Here is a 20,293-nt window from a genome sequence, read left to right as displayed (position 1 = left end):
AGCTTTGGCCCCCACAGCCTGTCTCACATTGTTCTCTATTAAAGCAAGGCTTTGGAGGAGGAACGGTACAAAAAGGACTCGTTAATGCTATATTTTGAAAATGCTATTTTCTATAGAGTTTAGTAATTGTAATAAAGTAAGCATAGGCAACGTGATCATTGGGCCTACAAAAACCAGATATTACCACAAAAAAAAAATAGACCTGGAGTGTGTCTCTGCTGTTCACTAAAAGCCTAGGTTCATTTTGAAAGAGAGGGATGGGGTGGAGTTCTTTTATTGACTCCATCCTAAGAGAGTATATAGGTGCCTCAGCCCATATGATCAGATGCTGCCTGGAACCCTCTGCACTTGGCGTTTCCTTATACAAGACTTACAGGCACCGTGGGACTTAATGGGTCTGGGAAAAGCTTTATTACATAACTTAAAGTATTTGAAAATGTCATGACAAGTGCATGTTTTTTCTCCTACCTGAAAATCACATTGACAACTTTTCTATTACCTGTAAAAAATAAAAAAGGCAAATTTACACATTTTTCTTATTAGTTACCTACAGAGTGTTTATGTTGTTTGTCAGTGAATATCAATTCAACATTTTGTTGGTCGGTATTAAGGCTGGAGGCAACCTCAACCGCATATAAAAACCTCCAAATATTGCTGTATTTCCTCACATAACAATCCCCATGCTGCCCTTGATTTGGTCGCACTGTTTTCAATTCCAATCATAATTGACTTCAGTTTTTCTATCTCCAAGATAGGCTAGAAATTATTTCTTAAATTGCCTTTACTAACTTGGTTTTTCTGTCCTTAGATATAAAATATTTTACAGCTGACACAGGACTTGGTTTGGATATTAGTATCTTATCCTTAGATGTTCAACAAAGATGGGCTATCTTCACAGTGTATTTTCCATGAATTAGTAAAATTTATATAGAAAAGAAATTCCTTATGTCCATTAATAACTAGGTTTTAGAATTTCCATGCATGGCTAACATCTAGCCTATATTTATTTGGAACATCATCAATGGACGTTTTTCTTTAGCCCCCAAAAGCCTTTCCTTAAAGGTGGTCATGAGTTGAAAAATTAAGTATGGAAGCATTGTGTGTTTCTATTGGGCCAGTTATGTCCTTCTGGGTATCAGTATATTAGAACCTGCTCTCCCATGACTCCTTTCTGAATATGGCCATCTTAGGTTATTCTCTAGATGTTTTTAGACTCCAAGGGGATAGAATCCTCCTCCATATAGCTCCAAAATTCCTTTTTGGGAAGTGAATCAGTCTTTTGTGAAGAGCAGTTTTCAAAAAGTCTGGTGACTCTTGGAGTCATGGAGAGAGAGGAGTGATCTGGAAAGTCACTGTGAACTTATTCTGCCTTCTTGGAGAACATTGAGGGGTATAGATTGCTTCCTGGGACAATGGGAGGGAATATAGTGGCCACTTAGAAGCTTCTTGCTTGGCAAAAGAGGAGAAGTATTGTCAGGATCCGTATACTCGGTTTATTGTAGTCCCATTTTGCAGTGTGTTTAAGAATGGGGACACATTTTTTTGTTGTTTACACTACCCAGCAGTTAGGGCAAAAAAAAATGGTACTAAGAGAATTATTGACAAGTTCTTTTATGTGTCAGAAGGCTAAAGGAAATTTTTAAAAAAGAAGAGTACAAAATGTATGTGTCTGACAGAAGGAACTTCATGAAATGTTCTGAGAGCCCTTTTATTTATTGAATTTTAACTGTTGAAACTTTTCTTTAAACTTCCTCTTGTTTATTTATTATTCTTAAGTTATAGTTTAGGAAGGAGCCAGTTAGCTGATATTTATGTGCTCAGGGCATTTTCAGATCCTACAGTGATGCTAATTGGTATTATGGTATTTGTTAGCAGTGGGATTTAAACTGAAACTCTGGGTCATGCTTACCAGTGACCCATGAGCAGAAGTTTCCTAACACATGATATGTTATAAGCTGCCTCCCAAGAGTTTCTTGGGGCATGGTTCCTGTGCCCACATATTCTATTTCTGAAGGTGAGACGTGAAATTTTAGGAAGGTATAACTTTTAGAAAATATTCCTAGGTAATTCTGATGTGCAGCCTGTAGTGCAGAGAACAATTAATAGAGAGGAAATCCATACATTTAAATTAGTATATATAAAATCACTTGTCCCTTTAAAAGTTAGAATGAAATTTTCTCTTCTGATTTGCTCTTCAAGAGAAACATGCTATAAAAATGAATTTAAAATCTGTGGGAACCAGAAGGCAAATATATTTATTCAATTTGGACCAAGGCCAGAACACCAGTAGACATTAACAGCAGAAGTCCTGTGAAAAGTGATAGTTGTTACACAGAGTTATATCATTAAGAGTGGAATATAAGTATTGTCTGTCAACAAGTGCCCTGTAACTAGAGTGTGAAGTATTTACTGTAGACTCTCCTTTACTGTCAGTACCCTAGCAACATTTCCTTCGCTAAGATTGTTTTACCATTTCCATTATAAAGCCCATATTTTAAGGGTTGTAACTGGATGGTGGTTTTAATTTTTGTTTGAAAGTTAGCAATTTGACTTGGAAAAATCATGTACAAATTATTTGAAAGAGGTTTATTTATTTTTACAGTGAAAAGTAGCTCTGTCAAAGCTTTTTCTGCGCTTTGCTTTCAAACGAAAGTTTACAGGCCATTAGTCCATAATGTGAATTAACCCCATTTGGTATTTTTCTCTTTCCTTTAAAATGGTAAAGGACTGTTATTCACTTTGGTGAAGTGTTTACTGCATATTCACTGTAACTACATAACATTTTAAAAATCTTATTTCTGTGGGACTTTGCATTATTATTGTAACTGCTCCAGAATGTACACAGATGACATAATGGATCCATAGGAGGTTTTAGAGGAATACTGTGGCAATATATGAAGTAAAAATCCATTTCCAGGATGGCAGCATGAAATGGTCCTGTTTGACTGCTTCATCCCATGGTGCCTTAGCCTGAGTAGGGATAAGTGAACAGTTTGAAGAAACCTGGATCAGTTCAAATCTTTGTTCAGTGGCCTAAATTAAAATGCAAGAGGGGAAGAAGTCTCTTATTTTTCTCAAGTAAACCTTTTGTTGTTGTTTATTCAGCAGTAGTAAAAAGCAGTATATGTACGTGTAGATCCTATTGTGTGTTGAGTGTGATGCCACATGGCAGAGAAAGCAAAATGGATGGTTGACAGTCCCTGCTCTGTAGGAACTGAGAGTGTGTTAGGGAAGACAGCTTAGTGTGTGATAAGGCCGAGAGTCACCACCAACCTGGTCAGATTGTTTTAAAAGCAGAGAAGGAGCCACTAACTCACTTTTTACTTCAGGGTTTGGTCTTTATTTCTAGAAAGAAACTTTTTTTATGTTTGTATTCTCAGCAGATGCATATGTCCTCTGATTCTGTGACAGCTAATGTTAGTAGGAAGGTGTATTAGTTTGCTAGAACTGCCAAAACAAAGTACCCCATACTGAGTAGCTTCAACAACAGAAAATAATTTCTTAGTTCTGCAGGCTGGAAGTCTGTGATCAAGGGTGGGTGTCTTCTAAGGCTTTTGTCCTTGACCTGCAGGATGGCATTTTCTCCTTGTGTCTTCACATGATTTTTCCCTCTGAACCTTATTTCCTTTTCATATTTTGACACCAGATATATTGGATTAGGACCCATCTTAAAGATCTCATTTTAATTTAGTTACTCCTTTAAAGACCCTGTCTCCAAAGACAGTCATACTCTAAGGTGTAAAGGGTTAGGATTTCAAATGCTATTTCATGATGAATTCTGGGAGATACCATAACAGATGTTCTTCTACATGATGAACTTTCCCCCCTTTAAATACATTGCTTTTATCTGCCAGAGTTTGAACACTGGGATTTAGGATTCTGTTGAAGAAAGGAATTGGAATTGCAGGTGGAAACTAAAAGATGGTGATTTTGGTGATTTAACCTTATAAATAGCTTCTTGGGCTGGGGTTGTGGCTCAATCGTAGAGCACTTGCCTCACATGTGTGAAGCACGGGTTCAATCCTCACATAAAGGTATCGTGTCCATCTACAACTTAAAAAAAAATTTAAAAGAAGAAGAAGAAGCCTGACTTCTCAATGAGAGTGTCTTTAAGCTTAGACAGACTATCTTCATATTACCTCTGTTTCTTGCAAAGGGTTGTAGGCAAGTCTCTAGTTTCCCATCTGTAAAGATTGCTGTGCTGTGCTGTGCTTGCTTCTCTCAATCAGATGAAATCTTGTATTCACTTCTCTTTGAGCTATGGTCTCACCTGCTTTCTTTACTTGATTTTTTTTTTCTTAAACTTTTCAGTTTCTTGTTATTGCCTCCTTTTTTTTTTTTTTTTTTTTTTTTTGGTGCTGGGAATTGAACCCAGAGGACTCTACCACTGAGTTACATCCCCAGTCCTTTTTATTTTATTTTGAGATAGAGTCTTGCTCTTTTCTCTGCACAGTGTGTACCACTAGACCTGTCTTTCTGTCTTTTCTCTATGCCTATGGTAACATCTGCAAGGCATTTCATATTTCCATTAATACCACCCAGAATTAGGCTGTTCATTTGTAAGGTACTTGATAGTTTCCCATTGTCCTTTCACATGTGTAACACAAGTCCTCCCAACAGCCTTGTGAGGCAGCAATGGATAACGCCCATTATATTGATGAAGAAATTAGTTATGTAAATGTCCCCAATTTTATGTTCCCATAGCCCCCTTTTGAGTGCCATTCTCATAGAGCTTATCCTGAGTTATTTTATTTTACATTCTCTTTCACTCAGTTCATGGAGACAGAGGGTTGTATCCTGTTTGTGCTTTTGCCCATTGTAGCCAGCTCACTCACACAAGCAATTTAAAGGATTTTAGAAAAATTGGTCCTAGGAAATGCTTCTGTATATTACTGAGAAGCAATTTGAAGTAAAGTTGTAGAACCTCCTATAGTGTTTGGCTTGAACTTGGGTTTGCTATAAATTGAATTGGAGTTCCTTGACATGTGCAAATTAAATGTGTTGCTTCAACTCTTTACAAGTGATGCTAAAGGCAAATGATAAGTTGTATCTGTCATTTTGCTGACACCAAATTTGAATTGAATGGAAAGAATATCAAGTCACTTGCCAGACATGGTGGTACACACCCATAATCCCAGAGACCTGTAAGGCTGAGGCAGGAGGATTGCAAATTCAAGGTCAGCCTTGGCAATTTAGTGGGACCCTGTCTCAAAATCAAAAATCAAAAATAAGAAAGGTTGGGGATGTAGCTCAATGGTAGAGCACCCCTGGGCTCAAATCCCCAGGAACCGCCCCCCCCCACCACCACCACCAAAAAAGTAGACTGTGTCAGCTTGGTCCATTTAGTCTTTTTTTTTTTTTTTTTTGTGCTGGGGATTGAACCCAGATGTGCTTTACCACTGAGCCACATCCCCAGCCCCTTTAATTTTTTTTTTTTTTTTTTTAATTTTGAGACAGAGTCTTGCTAAGTTGCTGAGACTGGCCTTGAACTTTCAGTCCTCCTGCTCCATCCTCCTGTGTCACTGGGATGACAAGCATGTGGTTGTGTGCCTCTTTTTAAAGCCCATTTGTGTTGGGTTATTCCACTGAAAAACTGTTTTTAGAGATGAACCTTTTCTCTGTTTTTAGGAGCTAATACCAGGTAAAGTACACATAAAACAATTCACACCTACTAAATACACAAAAAATGTAAGCAGAAATTCACTTAAAGCATCTGTTCTTCTTAAAATTCTACCTTTTATCATTGTGAAAACAGTTTTGTTTATAAAAATAGGTATTGAGATGGGTAACTTTAAGCTCAATTTTCCTTTGATTTTATTTTCTTGCAAATAACTAATAATGTGGGGTTTTTTTCTTTTAACAGTTCCATTGATGAGTTTAAGGGAAGTTTTATGGTAGGAGGCTCTAAGTTGGCAATTAAGAACAAACAGTTAGCCACCTGTTTGTGATTAGGAAGTGATTGTAGAAATCTGTAAAAAATTTTGAAAACAGGAAAGTGGGAGTTTTTGTTGTTATTGTTAGATGTTACTTAGTTTTATTGTTTAAAAGGAAAATATAATGTAATGCTAAAGTACAAAACTAAGTAACAATTGTGATTGTAATTTGTGGTGATGTGCAAGGTGGAAAAATAAGTAAGGAACACTAGAAATTTATAGTCACTATCTATGGATAATAGACAATTTTTATTTTCTCCTTTATACTGTTATCTAATTCCTAAATTATAATCTGATCATGTACTGCTTTATAATAAAAATGAGCACTGAAATTTTACAAAGAAATAATTTTACTCAACTTGAAATAATTATTCAAACAATTTAGCAATTGAGGGAGAAAACAACATAGAAATGAACTCAAATCGGCTTTTTTCTCCATGCAGTTTTTTTTCCAAGATCCTAAGACCTTATTACTCAAAGTGTGATCAGTACACTATCAGCGTCAGCATCACCTGGGAGCTTGTTAGAAATGCAAAATATTGGGCCCTCTCTAGATCTACTACATCAGCATCTGCATTTTAACATGATCCCCAGGTGATTCCTAGGCATATTAAAGTTTGAAAAGCACTAATTCAAACGATTCTCCTCTCTTAGTAACGAAAGCCTAATTTCAAATCCTACTTCCATTTCATTCTTTCATTAGTTAGGGCCATCCTTTTGGTAAAATTTTAAAATGCAAGGTACAGAAGGGCTACCCATGTTTAAGATAGACTTCACATTATATTCTGACCCTTTGAAATATATTTTGTAATTATGCTAAAAATGTAGTTTTCTGACAAAGGCTAGGAGAGGAGACAAAAGCAAGAAAGCATGAGCTCTTCCACTTTGTTTCTTCTTAACTAGAAGGAACAAGGGAGGAGTAAATTAGGATTTTCAAAATAGCTTTCAGCTTCTCAAGATTAGTGGCTTATAAAAGAGAGAAGTAGAATGTAGTTCTACACCCTCTTTATGTAAGGGCCTTTCTACACGGACCCAAAGTGAAGTGTCACCCAAACACTACATTCTGAACCTCATTAGAACATTGATTTTAGCATGTTTGAAAAGATTTCAAGGCCTTGAACTAGATTTTTGTAAATGGAAACCAGAATCTTTTTCTTATATTTTGGTACCCAAAAGTTTACTTTGAAATTTACTTTTCCTACTGTTGCTGAATTTTATGTGCAGTTTTTATGCTCACCACAATAATGACAAAGTAGTTATTTCCTTTGGCAGCATGGAGCCCCATCACAAGGTTTTGTTTTTCACAGTACTGTCTGCTTTGTTTTCATTTTTGTTTTATTTTTAACAAAAAATGACTTTACGATATAACAGAAGAGAAACTACATTTCCCAGGAAATCATCTCCTTAATTGCTTTGCCCAAAAGTAGAAGTGCCTTCCTTGACTCTGTACATTTTCTGTCATCTTCTTTTTGATACTTAAAGTAATATATGAAAGTTGCCATGGTTTGGGCAGCAAACTTCTGGATTCTGATGATGTGTCTTTAAGCCCATTTCTGTAAATATGCACTCATCCTTTGCATTTTTATGTATACTGGGACCTACAGGCATTCTATGATTAACAGCCATGTGACTTAATTTATACAATCATTTCCAATTACTGTCTTCTCAATGGGTAGGTTCCTTTCCTCTTTATAGTGACACAGCAACACAAACAAAGGCACCAGTGTTGCATAGCTAGGTGATAAAGTAAGTGGTGGTTGGTGGTCTTCATTTGCAAAGATATTGTTATTTTTGTAAGGATAAAAGTGGGAAGAACCTGATAAGATTTTCTTTCATAAACTTTTTAAAGATACATTTTTATCACCAATGACTGAAAAAATATTAACAATTTTCAAGCAGTTAGATCATAATGTGAGCTAATCACTTTATTTTGAAGAAAAGTATTTTTAAACAGTCGGGCTAGTGAATTTACTTTTAAAATGTATTGTGCTTACACAGTAGATGGTTTTATTTCCATGATGTTTTTTACTACATAATTATACATCTTAATTACGTAATTACTATCATAATTATTATGTAATTGCATGTACTTCCACTAATTACAAAATCAGGAAGTGTAATTATCTAGTAAAAACTTTATGAAATTTCATGCACTAAAAATTACTTAAAAGGCTATTCCAGTGGTCTAGTGGAAGGCTTTCCATGGTTAGTCTTCTTAGTCATGACTTTAGAAGTTGAATTCATAGGCCAGGACAAACAGACCAACACTAAACTGAGTTTTATAGGTAAGATAGTCTCTATCCTTTTTGAGTTAAAGTTCAGGAGCATTTTAATTTCTTTGTGACTATGGATTTGTGGTATGAACATTTTATGTTTGAGTTAGCTATCACAAAAACTGTCAATGAAAAGGGCAGTTGTTTCTTAGAAAAGATTGGTTAATATAATTGGCAATCAAGACATTTAGGTTACAGAACAGCCAGGCATTCTGTGATTTTATAATGTGAATGTCTTAGTTAGCTATCTCTGTCTTTAAAAGCAATAATAATAATAATAATATTCACTATTTTTTGGTTTGGACAGGTTTTTTTTCCAGTTTGTGTTTATATTTACTAAGACTTGAGCAAACATATCAAAAGAGCACATTCTTTTTCTACTACTTGATGTCAAAAGCAGCTTTTGAGACATAAACATAAAATGCACAAACATGTAACATCAGACCATAAATCAAGACAGAAGGTTTAATTCAATAAAGCTATGATGCTTTACCATTCAAAACGACATACAAATTGCACAGTGAAACAATAGTCATGACAGCAAATTGGATATGACATCTAAATTACACTACAAAGAGAAATCCAAGAACCATTTTTTGGTCTGTAGAAGTCTATTTTAGCCCAGGTTTAAAACCCAATCTAGAGACTGCTTTATTATCTAAGTGGGGTAATGTTGTAGAAGACTAATTGGAGGTTGGTTGAATTAATTGCACATTAATTAGGAGGAAAGGGCTTATAATACTCATGGCAGAGAAGAGAGTAGATCCTTTAAGTATCATGATAGAATGTACTGTAAGTTTTAGCAATGAATATTAATCACTTCTTGGCCTTTTGGCTGAGATCAAGTGTAGGAATTAATATCAAATGATCAATATTTGTGTAACATGTATGTTATCTACTATGATATAACCTAAATAAAGCACTTGGGGATTAAAAATGGTTATACTAAGTTTTCTTTCCCCCAAATTAGTGTTTTTCATTAGAAGTATATTGAAATACCCACTTAAAATGTATCACAGTAACTTCTTTTGAAAAGGCAGTCTTAAACTTTAAAAGGTTCATTCAGCTCTGTAATCTTAGAAGCAGATGATGTTTCATTTCCTCTTAGGGCATTCTATAAAGACACACTCTTCGTAATTTTATCGGTTATTGACTTGGTGACTTTTTATATCAGCTAAAATTTCTAATAAATGTGAATTTTAAAAAGTTAGTGAACAATATGAAAATACCAGTCCCATTTGCTTCAAGCAAATTTTAGAGAATTTATAGTCATTCAGAAGGGTTTCATGGTCTCAGAAATGTTTGGGATTTAAACAGGTTTAGTCTGACTCCGGTATTTTCCTCTTGTTAGGTAGGAATTCTTTTTAAATTGCATATTCTTTTCTTCATTTACTTAGCCCAGAATTTAATGTCTTAATCATTTCTTATTTGCCTTAACTCTATTGCAGTAACGTTTCTTCTCATGGTTTCAAAAGTATTTATGCTCTCTCTGAGAGACAGCACTGCCTCTCACATATCCCCTTAATTTTTTGTTTTTGTTTTGATGGTTGAGGTTTTTTGTTTGTTTATTTTGTTTTGTTTTTTACCAACTGCTTGTGTTGTACCAGAACAGCCTTTAATGGTTAAATGTTTGCTTAGTCCTCATCTTTCCCGTTACTGACATAATGTTTACACTGACTTTCTATTTTGCTTTGCTTTCTTGCTTTTCATCTAAATTGATATAGGTCTTCATTGTCCTGTATAATTCTTTAAATTTTTCAAAATTTTCAAATCAACCATAACTTTTGAAGTCTAATAATGGTCCTATGATGTCTCCAGTTACCCTATAGCCCCAGGCCCAGATCTGATGCTGATTTTCACATTATTAGTCAGTCCCCATTTATAATGTTACACCTCATATATAAAGAAAAACCCATCATTGAGTTGACTCATTCCTAGAGTAGTTCTTCCTGTAGTTGTCATGAATTTATTCAGATTCATGTGCTTTCTCCTACCTTGTGTCTGGAAGACAGCAACTAGACAGAATTAGCCACTTGTCATTGCATTAAATTGACTAACATTAATTGCATTCTCCCTGGTTAATGGCCCTGGGAAACCTTCTCTCCTTGGTCTGTGTGCCAAGCACGCCTACCATCCCTTGGAACTTAAGGCTTGAACCAGATGTGCTCCAAAAAAGATAGGTTTTCTGGTAATTTTATACTTTGATGTACTTTACTTGTTTTAAGAAATTGTTGTAAACTCAAATTTACAAAAAAAAAAAAAAAAAGAATCACAAAACTAGGTCTGTGTGTCTTTCTCTGTCCCCTTTTCTTGCCCTGCACTTATTTGACCCAATTCATTCAAGGAGTGAGTCTCTGCCCTATGTGATATGTAAAGGACACAATTGTAAGCAAGACCTAGTTCCTGCTTCTAGAGGTAGTACTATTCTGTGTGTGTGCATGTGTGTTGCTAGGGATCAAACCCAGGACCTCATGCATGCTAGGCAAGTGCTGTACCACTGTTGTATACTCCTAACACTAGAGGTGATACTGCTTCTGATGCCTTGCTTATTCATGCATTCATCCTCTAAATACCTACTTTTTATAGGACTTGATACTTTCTTTTTATTTTGCAGTGCTGGGAATCAAACCCAGAGCTTCACACATGATACTACTGAGCTACACCTCCAGCCCTTAGGACTTTGCTATTTTATCGAGAACACACACATCCATTATCTTTTACTTTTTCCTATCCAGTCTTGTTAGACAGGGTTAGTTGACATTTTTTCAGATGAAAATACAACCTCAAAGAGATGAAATGACCAGGATTCACAGAACCTGAGCATCTGCTTCGAGGAAAGTTTCCTGGTACAGATGGAATCTGAGTTGGGCTTTGGAAAGTGGGTACGATTTTAATAGACATAAATGTAGTCATGTACTCTGAGAGTTTTGTCTTACTTTTCTTTAAGCTCTCTTGCTTATCTACCTCTTATAAATCAAAAAACCACATCTGACAAATGCATGGTGATTTTAAAGCATGTCTGAATTGGAATATAGTCTAAAAGTGCTTACTAAAGAAGCTGGCCTGTGTAAAGCTTTAAGCCCAGGACTATAAACTGGAAGGGCAATTGCTCTTTACTCCCGGATGTAGCCGAGGGTGGTACTTTGAAATAAATTGATCCATCCTTCAGGATATATCTGTCAAAAGTGTATCAAAATGTTTCCCTATCTTAAATTAATTCAGACTATAATAATGTAAGTATTTTGACATGAAAATGTTACATACTGTGATATATTCACTTACCTTAAAACAGACATCTTTAGCTTTAAAAGAAAAAGAAGTATGGTTAGACAAAACAAAACAGAAATAGGAATTAAAAGGAATGAATGACTGACTTTACTGGTTTTATTTAGAAGATAAAAATAAAGTCTCATTAGCATTGTTGACCATAGGATATGAAAATGTTTAAGTAAAACATTATTATTTTAACTAATGTGGTCAAAGTGTAAACATATGTGGGACCTGTTTATAAGTCACTGTTTACTGCTGAAATAACTCCTATATTTTAAATTGTCTTATCCAAAAAAAGCATCGATGCTGAAAAGTCAATCAAATCCAAGATAGAGAAGCCTGAACCTGAGACTGTCTAAAGAAAATTATTCAATAGAGCACACTCTGGTCTCTGTTAGTGAAGGCTTTATCACTTTTAACAAATGTGCTACAGTAAATTTATTAGTATGCTACAAAGAAATTTTCAAAATAATTAAGACTAAACTACACTTGTCAAAATAAATGAATGAAATACAATTTTGAATCATCTTTCTTCACTTATTGCTCATTTACATAATTCAGTAACTTACACAGGAGTCTTTCAGTCATTGGTGTGAATTAGCAAGGTTCTGCTATTCCTTGTTGTACAGGCAGGAATTATGCTACCATGTAATTAGCTATTCCAGACATGGACTAACGGGAAATACCAAAGGGCACAGCAAAATCTAAAGAGACAAGGCAGGGAATCTAAAGACAAGAGACAATCAAAGACACCCAACAAACTCAAGCTGGTAGACCACAGGGAATTCTGAATGAAGCCTCTTAATTTATTTTGAGAATAAGAAATCAGTAGTATGAGAGAAATCTCAACAAGATTAGCTGACTAAGCCTACTTAAAAAAAAAATCTCTATAGTGCATGGTGCGCCAGGTTAACCACTCCTGTTTGTTAGTCTGTATACAGCTCAAGAAATAGCCAGCAAAGCTTTTCATGGGTATATAGTGGCTTTCCATTGAGGTTTTCACTCTTTGAAGGAGGTCGTTTATACCAATGAGATCTGTAGATGCAAATTGCTTTCCCTATATGTGAGGGGTCATTCCTTTCACAGCCCACTTGCTCATCTCTTTTATAGAGGTTTTGTTATTTTTGTACAGCTCCCAAAGGAATGATGGGAATTGTGCCCCACCCCCCATCTAACTTAGCATCCAAATCTTTTTCCTCCAACTCTGTGAAACTTTTGTGTGCTGATCTTTGGGAACAAAACAGGCTGTTGGCAGCAGCCTTTAGCTCTGAATCAGGAAATTTTTTTTTTCCTTCTTTCAACCTAAAATATCATCTCTTTAGATTTGCCTCTCTTGCTCACCTTATTCTAACAAAATATCTTTTTCATTATAGCAGTGTCACTGTAACATACTAGGACATATGGGAAATTCTTGGAAGCAGTATCCTCAAAATGTCATTTTTAGTTTGGCTCCAAAATGGTGTAAGCTCATAGGAACTAGAACAGAGAAAGTGAAGGGAACAATTTAAGGGTTAGTTACAAAAGCCTAACTGATCCTACCACTGAAGCAGAGGGAAAGCTAATACCTGTCTTTTGCCTAGGCTTTAAGGAATCACAGACATTCCAAGGTTCTGGCCTTTGGGTAGGAGGAGCTTCAGGCACATTGTGTGAATGCTCTGTAAATATTTGGTGTTTCCTCCCTCCCTCCCTCCCTCCCTCCCTCTAGTATTTGTTGAGCACCAAGGGCGCTGACTTAGGCTTCTCAAGGGCAGTATAGGGTAATCCAGCTCTTGGAGCCAAGGCTCAGTGCATGTTTTAGCTTTCTGTTCCTTAATAGATAAGTGAAGTTGGGATGTGTGACTTAACCCCTCTACCACCACACTATAAAACTGCAAGGAGAATATTACCTGCCTCCTAGGGTTCTAAATTAAACAGATTAATTTAGAACAGGGCAATGTGTAAAATGCCTAGAACAGTGCCTGTCACATGACAATCATGTAATAAATGTCAGTTGATTTTATTATTTCTGACAATAACATTTTGTCCAAATGTTATTATAGTACTTAGTAGTCTAGTTACTGTTACTGCATTGCTTTCTGCAGCCTGTGATGACCATATTTTGTTCAGATTTGTGCCCCCAAATGCTAATGTACAGTTCTAGACATGTGGTGAATGGTCCCTACTCACAATGAGACTAAAATTTGTCTTGATAGCTGTTTTCTCAGGGTTTTGTGGGGGAGGGATGGTACTAGGGATTGAACCAGGGCACTCTACCACTGAGCTACATCCCTAGCCCTCTTTACTTTTAATTTTGAGAGAGGGTCTCACTAAGTTGCTGAGGTTGGCCTGGAATTTATAATCCTCCTTCCTGAGCTTCCTGAGTAACTGGGATTACAGACATGTACCACTACACCCAGTAATTTTCTTATTTATTAAAATAGCATTCATAAAGTGTATGAAAAAATATAAATTTAATTCTCAGTTATCTGTACTTAATGGAAGAAATTGAAACACAAATCATTCACAAACATCTGTTTTTTGTTTGTCCCTTTGCATATTTTCCACTAATACTAAACAATCAGTAATAACAGTTGGCTTTTTCTAAGGAGAGTAAAGAAAAGTTGTAATTGTTTGAGGAACATCAGCCAGAACAAGTTCCAAATCATGTACCTTTTAGCAGAATAATTCTTAACCAGGGTGTATCTTTTGCACTTTTAGAAATGACTGGGGACAAGACAGCTGTGTATTTAAAAAAAAAACTCCACAGGTGATTCTGTTGCACACGCACAGTGATGAGAACCTCTGAGTTAGTGAAACTCTTCAAACTTTAATATTGCTTCTTGTCAAATATGCATTAAGTCTGACTTTGATATAGAAAAGAAGACTGGGTGGCATCTAGATAACAATTTAAATAGACACTAGAAAGGAAAATGAAGTCAAACACAAGAATATTTCCTAGATAAAGGAAGCATTTATGGTGCTATATGAGCTAATATAGCATCAGAGATAAAGTGAAAGAAAAAATAGTCTAGAGAAAAGTAAGCAAGAAGAAACTGTTCTCTGGTAATGAGCAAACTGAAGATGAAATAAATGCATTTCAACAAAATTTGGCTACAAAGCTCATGTTATTTTCCCCCATTAACTTACTAGAAAAGGGCTGCCGAGAGTGGGGGATCCTTGAGGATACTGGATGGGTGAGTGAGAAGGTATTAAGGTGGAGGCTAGCCCAATTGTTATGATTAGGAGCCTCCACAGTTTGATTTTCCCACTTCCTGTCTTCTACATGCCTTGAAGCCCAGATGGATTGATCTTGGGAGGAGCAGCTTTCTTCAAGTTTCAGAATGTTACCCATCCCCCAAGTTGCTTGGGACGAGATGGTGGTAGTAGTAGTAGTAGAAGCTTTAAGAGGATTGGTTTCCCTGCCTAGATTGCCAGCTTTAATCCAGTATTTATCTGTTCGTATTCTAGTCATATTTTAAGGCCTTACAAGTACAAGTGATCTTTTTCCTGAAATCCTGAACACTGTTTCTCTTACATCATAACTCTTTGGAACAAGTGCCATGCTTGATAAGTTATTACACATCTGATGGTAACTTACACACAATAGGAACCTAATAAATGGTGTGTGGAATTGTTTTCTAGAATGTAGCTTTCTGAGTTATCCTCTTTTCTCTGCTATTTCCCATCATACCCTCCAACTGTATCATAAAATGTTTTTCCATCCACGTATCTACACATTCATTGAATATTAGCCCTACCATCTCCTCACTGCACATGGACTTAATTCCCACCTTAATTTGCCTGCTCTCTTGACAATTTCCACCAGAATTGGGCTATTATATCATGCATACATAAAGTCCAGCCTACTCATTCCTTTGTTTAAACCTTTAGGTTCTATTAATTAAATTGATACCCAGTTATATTATGGAATAAATTTAAAGAATCTGAAGAGCATACTTCAAATGAAGGCTGTCCTTGCCTAGGCCCATTCCTTCCTCCCTCAGAACCTATATACATATGATAGCAGCTAGCCATTTTGCTTGCCGGTTTATCTACTGATATACAGTTCTAGCTCTTTAATGACCTTGCTATCTTTAAATTTCTCCCAGCACTCCAACAAATTTGTGATTTAGTTGGCTAGCCTTTATTGTATCTTTAAATGTCTGGAGGCTGGCTCCAGATAGCTCTCCTGAAGTTGGGAAGGTAAGGAACTGCTGAGAGACTTGCACACTGGTCTTCTCTTATCTCCCCCTGGGACCCTAAGTGGAGCAGCATGCAGGCACACATGCTAATGTCAATGTAGGTTTGTAAACAGTTCTATTAGTAGACTGAGGCTGGGGGTGGTGGTGCATAGTAAGCCCACAAGAAATCTGGAGATATCTATGTCTTGGGTGTAACCTGCAAGACATACTCTACTAGTAATCATTGCATAATATAATTGCAGGAGACTGAGCAACTTAGAAAATGTATTCCTGGCTTGCCACTAACTCACTTTGTGGTATGGGCAAACCATTATTACTCTTTGATTTAGTTGTCTTATTTGTTCAAAAAAGGAAAAAATAGCATGTGTTTAAAAAGTGCTCTGAAAATCCTCTGAAAGGAGGTCTGTAAGTGCAAAGTACCATTGTTATTTTTATTATTATTATTAGTGTTCTGTATGATTTTGTTTTATGCCATATAGGTCACAGATGTGTCAATTCTTCTCATTGATAAATTACAGAACACTTTCATCTCACTCTCGTTCATAACATTGATAGCAGTTTAGCACATCTTTATTTCAGCCACAGTTAAAGTTATGTCCAAAATAGATCTCATTAATAAAATATAATTACCAAATTAAATAGATCTATACTACTTTCTATTGTTTTTTTTTCTCCTCAAAAAAAAATGTGGTTACCAACAACTACTAAATGAGACCTTTAATTACTGCCAATCTTCTCTTGAAAGTAACAGTGCTTATCTTGAGTACTTTGAACTGTAAGTGGTATTCAGTACACAGTGGGGTTGTAATGCGATTATGAAGTGTACAAAGTTAGTGATAAATAAGCATGATAAACCATATATTTGTATCAGAAATAATATTTGAATTGTCAACTGAATAAAAAGGCTGCAACTGCTGGTTCTTTGGGGTGCGCATATGTTAAAAATATAAGTAAGTATACTTGGAATAAAAAATTTTGTACACTTCCATATATAGTACAGCAGCCTTTTAAATTTCAATGAGTTTTTGAATATACAACATTTAAATTACTGGGAAAATTAAAAGATTTGCTTTGTCTTCTGATAGGTTTTCCTAATTTGTTTGTGTGGTTATGTGTGTGTGTGTGTGTGTGTGTGTGTGTGTGTGTGTGTGTTTTAATCTCTTAGCTCATTCATCAGTAGAGACTTTTGGCTTTTATGTAAAAAGACTTGTTCTCTCTCAGGATTCCAGTAATTTTCCAGTGAAGTAACAATGAAAATTTTATTTCTCTGTAATTACAGTAGAACTTGGGTATAAAATTATGCAAAAATAATAAAATTTTTCTTTCCCCTACCTTTTGGTACTAGGGATTAAACTCAGGGGTACTGAACCACTGAGTCATATTCCCAGTTCTTTTTTGTATTTTATTTAGAGACAGAATCTTACTGAGTTGCTTAGGGCCATGCTAAATTGCTGAGGCTGGCTTTGAACTCTTGATCCTCCTGCCTCAGCCTCCCTAGCTGCTAGGATTACAGGCATGCACCACCATGCCTTCCTCCCCCCACCCCCCTGCCTTTTTAGTAATGAACATTGTGAATTTCATTTCTATTTCAAAAAACAGTCCAATGAGGAGTAAATTGTGTGCTTGTATTTGTAAGAATGTTGTAAGACATGGGGCCCTGGAGAAGGAAGGATAGCTGCCATAAGGTCTTAAAAACCAGACTCACACCATATGTCATTCTAAATTAGTTTGCCTAAAGAATACCTAAAATTTTGAGTCAGTTGTGCATATTTTTAACATGAAGATTTTCAGTAAAAAGGCATATTTTGCTGGGTACAGTGGTGCATACCTGTAATCCTAGCCATTCAGGAGGCTGACACAGGAGGATCACAAGTTCAAGGCCAGCCTCAGTAACTTAGTGAGGCCCTAAACAACTCAGTGAAATCCTGTCTCTAAATAAAATTCAAAAACAGCTGGGGATGTGGCTCAGTGGTTAAATCCCTGAATTCAATCTCTGGCACAAAATTAAATAAATAATGAAAAGGCTGGGAATGTAGCTTGGTGGTATAGTGCTCCTGGGTTCAATCCCTAGTACCAAAAAAAAAAAAAGCCACATTTCTACCTTTCTTGTAAGAAACCAACATCTGACTAGATTAGGTCAACATTCTGAATAACTACAACTGGTGAAGGTAAGTAGCACCTAAGCAGTTTAGATAGAACATGGATTATCCAGTTTGCCATAGCCTCACCACATCCCACTTCATTCATTTCTGTTGCCTGTGTGGCTACTGTAGGTTTTTATTTGCTAAAAATATCTGAATGTTTGCCCCACCCCCTTTTTTAACCAAAAAGGAAAAAGGAAAGAATAAGAAGACATAAAACTTGGGGATTTAAAAAGTAAAAGATATAAAAAATGCAAAAAATGTACAAATCATTTAAAGATACTACTAAATAATTATATGATCTTGGACTTTAAAGTCCGAATAATGTAAAAAGATAAAACATAGTAGGTAACCTTCTCTATCATGTAGTTTTCAAAGCACCAACATGTCCTCCATTCTCTGATTTTTCACAATATCTCAGGGAGTAGGATAACAGTTACATACTCATTTCACCAATGAGAAAACCAAGTATTGGTGAGGGTCATTAACTTGTTCAAATTTGCTAATTTGTCCAAATTTACAACTGCTAAGTATTGGCTTTGAGGTATGGCTCATCTTCAGACCGTCCAAATTTTCTGCTCTTTAAAAGCTCTTTATCTGTGCTGTTCATACACAGCTATTGATCTCTTGAATGTGGCTAGTGCTGCTGAAGAACTGAAGTTTCAATTGTATTTAGTTTTAAGTAATTTTTTTAATATTTATTTATTTTTTTTTTAGTTTTCGGTGGACACCACATCTTTATTTGTATGTGGTGCTGAGGATCGAGCCCAGTGCCGTGCTTGAGCCACATCCCCAGCCCATAGTTTTAAGTAATTTAAATGGAAAAAATCACACATGCCTAGTGGCTTCCTTATTAGTCAGCATGAAACTCAAAGGGTTTTTTTCCTCCTTAATCTCATGAGTCTGTTAAATACAGAGATCTTTTTTTTTTTAAGTTGTGTAGATGGACATAATACCTTTATTTTGTTTATGTGGTGCTGAGGATTGAACCCAATGCCTCACATGTGCTAGATAAGTGCTCTACCACTGAGCTACAACCCTAGCCCCAGAGACCCTTGTAATAAGCTTCATCAAAAGGTTTCTGTAAGGTCTTCCAGTATCTTACTCATGTGGCAAGCATTTGTTCCACCAGAATTTCAAGATATGTTGAATATCTCTCTACATAGGTTTCCCTCCACAAAGGCTTCCATTGCATACAATGACATTTTTTCTAACAAAGTAGGGGGTCTCAGTGCTAAGATTCTTGTATACAGAATCTGCTGAAATTTCTAGTTCAGATAAAGAATATAATTTGAGTTCTATCTGGACATCTAAAATGTGTAATGATAGTCTCCTTCCCTCATCTTTTCTGTGGTCTAGGATATTAGTAGCTGTTTTGGAATCATGTAGGAAACTTATTCTCAGATGACTAGCTGTTTGAATGGTATTGAGATTGACTTTTAGAAAGGTAGGACTATTAGCGGGCTGTGCTTGTGGCTCAGTGGTAGCGTGCTCGCCTAGCATGCGTGAGACACTGGGTTCAATCCTCACATTACATGAAAATAAAATGAAGGTACTGTGTCCACCTAAAACTAAAATAAATAAATATTTTTAAAAAGAATGGTGGCTATTAGCTAACCTCTATGTCAGTTGGTATTTATCATTAAATCTGAAATGGTGGGGCTGAGGCTATAGCTCAGTGGCAGAGCACTTGCCTAGCCTGTGTGAAGCACTGTGTTCAATCCTTAGCACCACATAAAAATAAACAAAGGCATTCTGTCCTTATAACTACAAAAGAAATTTAAATCTAAAATGGTTTGACTTAAGATACATCCTGATTCAGAGATGTTAAAATATGAAGGAGGAGATTCATCTCAAAATTGGTGATGGTCTGTCAGTGGGCTCTATTTGATCAGCCTATATCGAGGGACACAGCATTGAGATGCAAATGTGAACTCCTGCTCTGCCCTGTGCTTAATTAATCCTTCATCTTTACCAAAACAGGATCCGCCACCCCCACCCCACTTTTCTCTGCACTATGGCTACCCCCTTCTTCACTACCTTATCTTGAATTTGATTAATTAACAGAAAGAATTCCTAGTAGTTAGGAGAAGATTTAAACTCTTACTTGGTAACAGTTTGATCACTTTCTTTAAACACCTCTCTGTCCCCCATAAATGCAGACCAGGATATATATATATTTTTTTATCATAAGTAGTTTTGGAACAAGCTTAACCAATCACCTTCTAGCACAGGCAACTCTGCAGCACACATGGTGTAATTCAAATTATCATATCAGCTATCAGCAGCTATCAGGTTGCACCATTTATTTTTAAATACTGAAGTGTTTACCTGAAATTTTTTCTTTTCATTTTCTTGTATATTGTTATTGCAATGACTGGTTTATGGTGCCTCAATATCTATACTTTCTGTTACTTAAAGAAATATTTTTCTGTGTCTCCATAATGATCTTCTTGAACATCTTGAAATATTAGGTATTATGGATAGATTCATGT

At 35.9% G+C, this 20,293-nt stretch overlaps 1 protein-coding gene and 1 pseudogene across 3 annotated transcripts in view; both read left to right on the top strand.

The window, feature by feature from the left end:
* Pola1 (DNA polymerase alpha 1, catalytic subunit) overlaps nt 1-20,293 on the top strand; it is a 310,385-nt gene that overhangs the window by 243,690 nt on the left and 46,402 nt on the right. The window lies entirely within an intron of this gene.
* On the top strand, nt 9,022-9,176 carry LOC120891238 (U2 spliceosomal RNA; annotated as a pseudogene).

The sequence above is a fragment of the Ictidomys tridecemlineatus genome, chromosome X (assembly GCF_052094955.1).
Source record: "Ictidomys tridecemlineatus isolate mIctTri1 chromosome X, mIctTri1.hap1, whole genome shotgun sequence".
Classification (NCBI taxonomy): Eukaryota; Metazoa; Chordata; class Mammalia; order Rodentia; family Sciuridae; genus Ictidomys; species Ictidomys tridecemlineatus.
This window is presented reverse-complemented; position numbering and strand designations above follow the sequence as displayed.